Below are 6,409 nucleotides of genomic sequence, written 5' to 3'. Positions count from 1 at the left end.
AAGGACTGTGTAGTGCCTTTTAACTGCTTCCACCTCCTAAAGCAGCAGTCCAGCATTGCCAATTAGCGTAAGTGACAGAAGGGAAACTAAAACCAGCTCCATTTGACATTTTAGGTAGTGGGAGAAATTAGTGCCACTCCCCTGGGTTCTGGGTGGTGATCTGTGATGGTACCGTATGGCTGTTTTGGAGGCAGTAGCACTGGCTGTGAAGGAGAGAGGGGGAGTGGTACCAGGCAGGCTGTCCAAGTGCCCTTGTGTGACAGGCCAGCCAGGATGGAAAAGACAAAAAAAACAAGTTCACACCCTAAGGGTCAATTAGATATTTTATTTACCCTTTAGCTTAAAAGCTGTGAAAATTAAAGGGTCAAAAGGGACTGCAGTGATTCTAGGCTTTGAAGCATTACAGTAATACAGCTATTTGGGGTTCTGTGATAATTTTGATTTAATGAGAACTTTCCTATGAAAGACACAATTCACTTGTGGGCAGCATGTGAAGCCAGCCCGACCTGGAGGGATCAGTCATTTATACTGCTGCTGGTTCCCAGTACATCCACAGTCAAGTCACTGTTAAGGCTCTTCATGAGTTTGTATTTACTCTGCACTGCAGCTTGAATATGCACTGGGCCTCTTTTTAGAAACGATGGCACAGACAGGCACCCATTCCTGTTTGTGAACAGAAGCCAGTCAACATGGTTGCCTAAAATGTTCTGTCAAAATCTCCGCTTGAACTAGAGCCATCCTTTTCCCTTCGTTCTGTTCACCAGCATGTGTGAAGAAGCACAATGCATTTTTCTCCCAGGGCAGATGTCTCGCACCTCATCGCTGCCCCTTTCACACCAGCAGAGGCAGGAGAAAGCTGCCAGTGGCCACCGCAAGTGCTCCCCCCTTGCAGAAGACTCCTGGCATAGATATGTCTCCTGCAAACCTCAGATCAGCACAGCTGGCTGACACCACCCTGAGGATGTAGATGTACTGATGGGCCCTTCTGATAGCCAAGTGCTAATTAAGGCAACCTATAAATTATGATCTCTGGCTTGCCCAAAGGGCAGATACAAACCCAGTCTGAATGGCAGGGTTGTGCAGCCAGGAAGCCACAAATGGACCACGGGGCAGAGGACCATACATACCACACCAGGTCGTACCTCTTTACCCCTCTGCCGGTAAATCCACCACAGAGGGTCTTAATATAGAGAAAGGTGCAAATTCATCATCAGCCCTCCCTAGAGCATATTACCTTAACCAGTGTTACAAAGTTTTCTTGGAGCCGCAGGAACATTAGGGATTTCTTTAACTATAAAGAGTATAGACATGATAAAGAAAGCTTTGTGTATGAGCCAGGAGGTGTTAGCCGTTGCCTGCAGGTGCCTGGGATGTGAAGTCCGTTTCACAAACGTCAAATGCACTGAGTCTGAGTATGACAAACAAGTATGCCTGCTTACCTCTTTCTCCATGTTTTGATACCATCTTTAATAAGTTTTTTAAAAAGAATTAGTTAAAAGGCAAGATTTTATTTAACCCTTTTTGGTTTCCCTGGTCTTGTACACCCAGTCTTGTACAGCTGTTCTCCAGAGTACTTAAAGTAGCCAAACCCTGCAAAAAACTCCACAAAACAGAGAAAGCAGGAGCTTCCATGTCTCAACATGCACCATTGGACATATCTGGATCCCATCTCAGAGTGACACCTGGGAATGCACCTTATTATTCCCCATGTCTCGGTTGTAATAAGAAGGAAGCCTGAATGTATTAACCAGAAGGGGGGACCTGCAGCATATTCCAGCCATTCTCCCTCTTGGGATGCTCATGAGACTACTGCAGATGTGGTGGTGAGTACCTGGTGCTGGAGCCCTGATTCCCCACCAACAGTGGGGGGGATTTCCCAACCACAGTGCAGAAATCAGCACTGCCTCCAAATGGATTTGTCCTGTCCACTCACCCCAGCAGTTCATTCTGCCTCTTCCTAGCATCCCTGCAGCCATACTATGTCTCAGAAAAGGCTCCTATCTAGCTGAAAATGAGCCATTTTTTCCAGGATAGTTTTCAGCTGGATCCATTCCCTGATCAACTCTCCACACCACCTCACAAACATGAATGCCGGCAACACGGAGAAGCTGTGGTCATCACTTCAATGTACTCGCACTTGCTGTATAAAAGTGACTGGGAAACCACAGGTTTAATCTAGATGTAGTGAAACCAGACCCCTAAATTCACATAAAGCACAACTATGTTCAATGAAGTTATGCACGAATGTAAAGGTGTTATTTTCAATAACATCCCTGTTCCCAGCATAAAAATTGGTTTAAGCACTTTGAGGCACACAATGTTGCAGGCAGGTGTCTACTGGGGTTGTCTTCCAGGAGTCATAATTTTTTCTCTTTGTCACATCTGGTGCCTAATCTGCACTTTTAAGGGCCTAAATACATTACTAAAAAAAATAGCTTTTACTAGCTATTGAAAATCGAAGGGCTTATTATTCTCATGGATAATTCTGAAAGTGAGATATTTACTCCAAGTGAAAATCTGCATTGGTACTATCATTGATTAGGGACTGGCTGCCCCTGAAACAAGCCAAGTCACTCAAAAAACCTCACTCCTAAGTCTTAGGAATCCTCTCCCAATGTGTCTTCCCAGGAAGTCCTGGGTAAACTGTGGGGAGCCAGGTCAAGTGGAGTGGTAAGGCAATGACACCTCTCTGCAGCCTGAGCCATGTAGCATGGCCACCTCCTCAAAAGAGCCCTGAATGGGGACAGAGTCACCAGTGCTGGCATTAAAGAAAGCACAGAGGCCTTTTACTGGGGCTGTGATGAGGATCTCTTAAACCTTATAAATGTATGTGTTTGGGAGAGAAGGATGCGGTACTGTGGCAACTGCCACTCCAAACAAGTCTTTTTTTCTGTTTCTATTGTAGAGTGAAGTCTGATAGTCTGTGCAGATTCAGAGGAATAAAAACCTGTATGTATCCTAAAAAAAGCTCCTAGCATTAACATTTCTCATGGCATATACTTTTTATAGCTAAACCAGTGTTCTAATGCATCTGTAAGGTGGGGAAAGCAGGAGAAAACCTGAAAGTACATTTTAATGGAGGTAAGCAACTAAACCTCTACAAAAAGAACCTGAGAGAGGATACAGGAAGGAAACAGCATGACTGAATGTGATCTTGCAATATGCATTCACAGGACACAGGGAGAAAAGAGCAATGACTACACACTGGGCTGGAAAAGGAGTCCAGAAAAACTGTGCTGAGAGGTCCTGCTCTGACTCCAAGAGTTGCAGCAGGACAGGCGCAGCTCTAAGAAATTTTGGGGGCGTGTGAGTCCTAACTGACAAACCTAATGAGCCAGCAAGGGCAGTGGAGCAGCTAAGGACCGGTGATGCTACTTATAACCTTAATGATGCATCAGAAGGGGGGTACTGCTCCATTAGTATAAATCCATATTGATAAGCAAATGCGTTTTTTTCACCATTACACTCTGCTTAGTGGTAAAACATACTCTAATATACCTTGGAAGATCACTTATTCCAGGGCAGACCTACAAAATTCTGGAGTAATGGATTTCATTCTGTGACAGTTACCTGAGAACCAATGCAATTTTATTAAGAGATCCAGAAACAGCAACTAAGAAAGCAAGCTTACTGCCAGCATACTTAAATTCACCCTGCAGGGGTCTACAGCAGTGCTTGAAAAAATTTAGGGGCTTGCAGTAGAGTCTGAAAAACACAGTTGTTGTTGAGAGTCTACAACCTTGGGTTGTAGGGTCCCCAAGAGTGTGGCTGGCAATCTGCCACGGACACCTCCGCGGGAGCCCGGCTCACACGGGTAACACAGGTTGATATTCTCCGGAGCTACTTTTATCTTGGCAAGCATTAGCCTGAGCTGCTTTAGAGAGGAGTGAAAATATAAAGTCTGTAAGGCAGATGTCAGCATGAGCTCCTGTAAATTTCACCTTTCATGAAGAGCTTCCAATTAACAATGTGATATAGAAAGTTATTTTTCATGGAGGTTTCATCCAACACCTTGCTCACCCTGTGCCCCTGCAGAGCAGACTCTTTTATGTCACTGAGTCTTTCTAGCAATGCTCTAATGTAGCTTCACTCACCACAGGACTATCTGCAAAAGACAGATGAATGAATGTGCAAACTATTATGATTTTGAACATTCCTTTTTTGGGGGGTATTGCTAATACTTGAAAAATGCTTACTGCTTTTTTTTCTTTCTTTTCTGAAACCATCACAAATATGGTAGCAGAAGGGAGTAGCTCTTGGCTAGAAGAGAGTAGAGGGAGCCTCTTTCTTCCCTTTGAGAATTCCAAGTCCTAAAACACTAGAATGTGCTAAATGTGTTTAACCACAGGACAAAGTGTTTTATATTTTAAATTACTTCCAGTTGATTTCTTGTGCTTTATACCTATTTCTTTCCTAGTTAGGCACAGTGTTTACCACAGATGCTTCAGGGCAGAAAGCGCATCATTACTGTGGCCCAATGACAGATAGATGAGCTGTGGCAGACAAACCTTTTGGCATAGAGGTGCTGAATTCAACACAGTATTTGCTTACTAGTCGAGGGCAGTTCTACTTTGCTGAAATAAGGGATGGATCTCTTACAATAGTAATGAACAGAGATCCATTTATACTGCTGCAAAAACCTACTATTTGAGCTATTGCTTTTCTTTACATGTATATTTGGGAGAGTAGACAGCAAAATAAAAGGTGGTGTAACTTACATGTCCAGTGTAAATATGAAAATGCTGTTTTTTAAATTGTCTTGTGTATCTTTTATTCAGTCACACTTGCACAGAATTAGTCTAAAATGCTTTCAAACAAAATCGTCTCTTTACTTCCATCACTGGTATCTTTTCATGCTTTTTGTATTCCGAATATACAGACATATCTGTCCTCAGACGAGGAACAAGACATTGAGATTGCACTCTTGAAATGAAATGCTGACATACTGGATGAGTAGATATGTAGCTCATTCCTATGGGATGTGTATGGGTCAAGATTATAGCATGATTCAACTAGGTACTGGAGACATTTTGACTGAAATAAAATTTATATTGGCTAGGAATCCAATGTTAACATATATAATAACAAAGCGTACACTTCAGGATGATAAAAATATAACTTTGCAACATAAAAATAATATCCTGATCCCAGGAAGTAGGATGAGTTTTTCAGTGGGAGTAAGAATTATATTTTTCTTCATCTATTTATGCTGGAACTTGTCCATTTTAAGCTTCTGCTGTCAGCAGCTCTGCTGGAGACAGAATGCTAACTTTTATGGCCTCATCTGATCCAGCATATGAACGTCTTTGTGAAGCAGCAGTATCAAACCCAATAAGGACAGGGACCTCTTCTAGACAAATAGAAGAGCCTTAGGTGTCAAGATTACAGTTAAAATACAGAAGGAAAAAAAAGAGAAAAAAACAGACAGGTTCACTGTGGGTGATGCTCAAGGCCTGGAAATTTCTCAGTATTCCAAAGGCTCAAGGAGGAGCGGAGGCTCAAGACCTCCTACTGTGAGTCCCCTGACATGGTACTTCCCTCCCATTAGTTACACCAGCATCCCTACTTGACAGCAAGGAAAGTCACTCTGGAGCTTATGATCCTCAGTGACATGTAGTGCACGTACCACTTGAGATGCCTTACTGAATTTGTGCCTAATTACTGTAGTCCCCGCTGGCTATTTTTACAGCTCAAGAAGTGCAGTGATAATATTTTTCCTCTTCCCACATCCTTGCAAGGTTTACTTGTGTTTCTGTTAACTTTCTAAGTCCTTCCCTAGCTTCTCCTGATCCTGGTAAAAGTAATGATGTCCTCTGTCCAGCTCATGTAAAGCTAGGTATTTCTTTAGAAGGTTAGATTTTTGTCTGGAAGCTATGAAGGCTGCATGTTCTGCAGGATAGCTAATGCATTGCTCATGCTTTCACTCCATTATTTAAACTCCCTGGAGTGGACAGGCTTCTGATCTAACTCCCATTGTAGTACATTGCTTCTATAACCTAATGTGGAAACAAAAACTTCATATCTATATATCCAGATATAGAGTCTGAAACAGTTCTCATGCTTTGGTAGGTATGGATCAAACAGCCATTACCAGAAGTGCAGCCTATCCCAGCTTCCCCAGCTACCTCAGAATTTCACACAGACATCTTCAAGACCTTGACAGGTATCTAGATGACTAGCCCATGTGCTGCTCCAGCTTGCCATGGTCACTTTGTCACTGCTTTCCAAGCTACAATCATAATCCTGTCTGCAGAGTAGACACGGGACCCCAGCAGAGGTTTCAGGAACAAATGAAAGTGCTCCTGTCTATTTTGTGGTTATATATAAATATTAATGGTCACTTCCAGTTATGAAAACTTTGAGAAATTATGGGAAAGAAAGATCAACGGAAGTGACATTAAGGCCAATT

Source organism: Nipponia nippon, unplaced genomic scaffold (assembly GCF_047370975.1).
Source record: "Nipponia nippon isolate SJK-2023a ecotype South Korea unplaced genomic scaffold, ASM4737097v1 scaffold_4, whole genome shotgun sequence".
Classification (NCBI taxonomy): Eukaryota; Metazoa; Chordata; class Aves; order Pelecaniformes; family Threskiornithidae; genus Nipponia; species Nipponia nippon.
Note: the sequence above shows the minus strand (reverse complement) of the source record.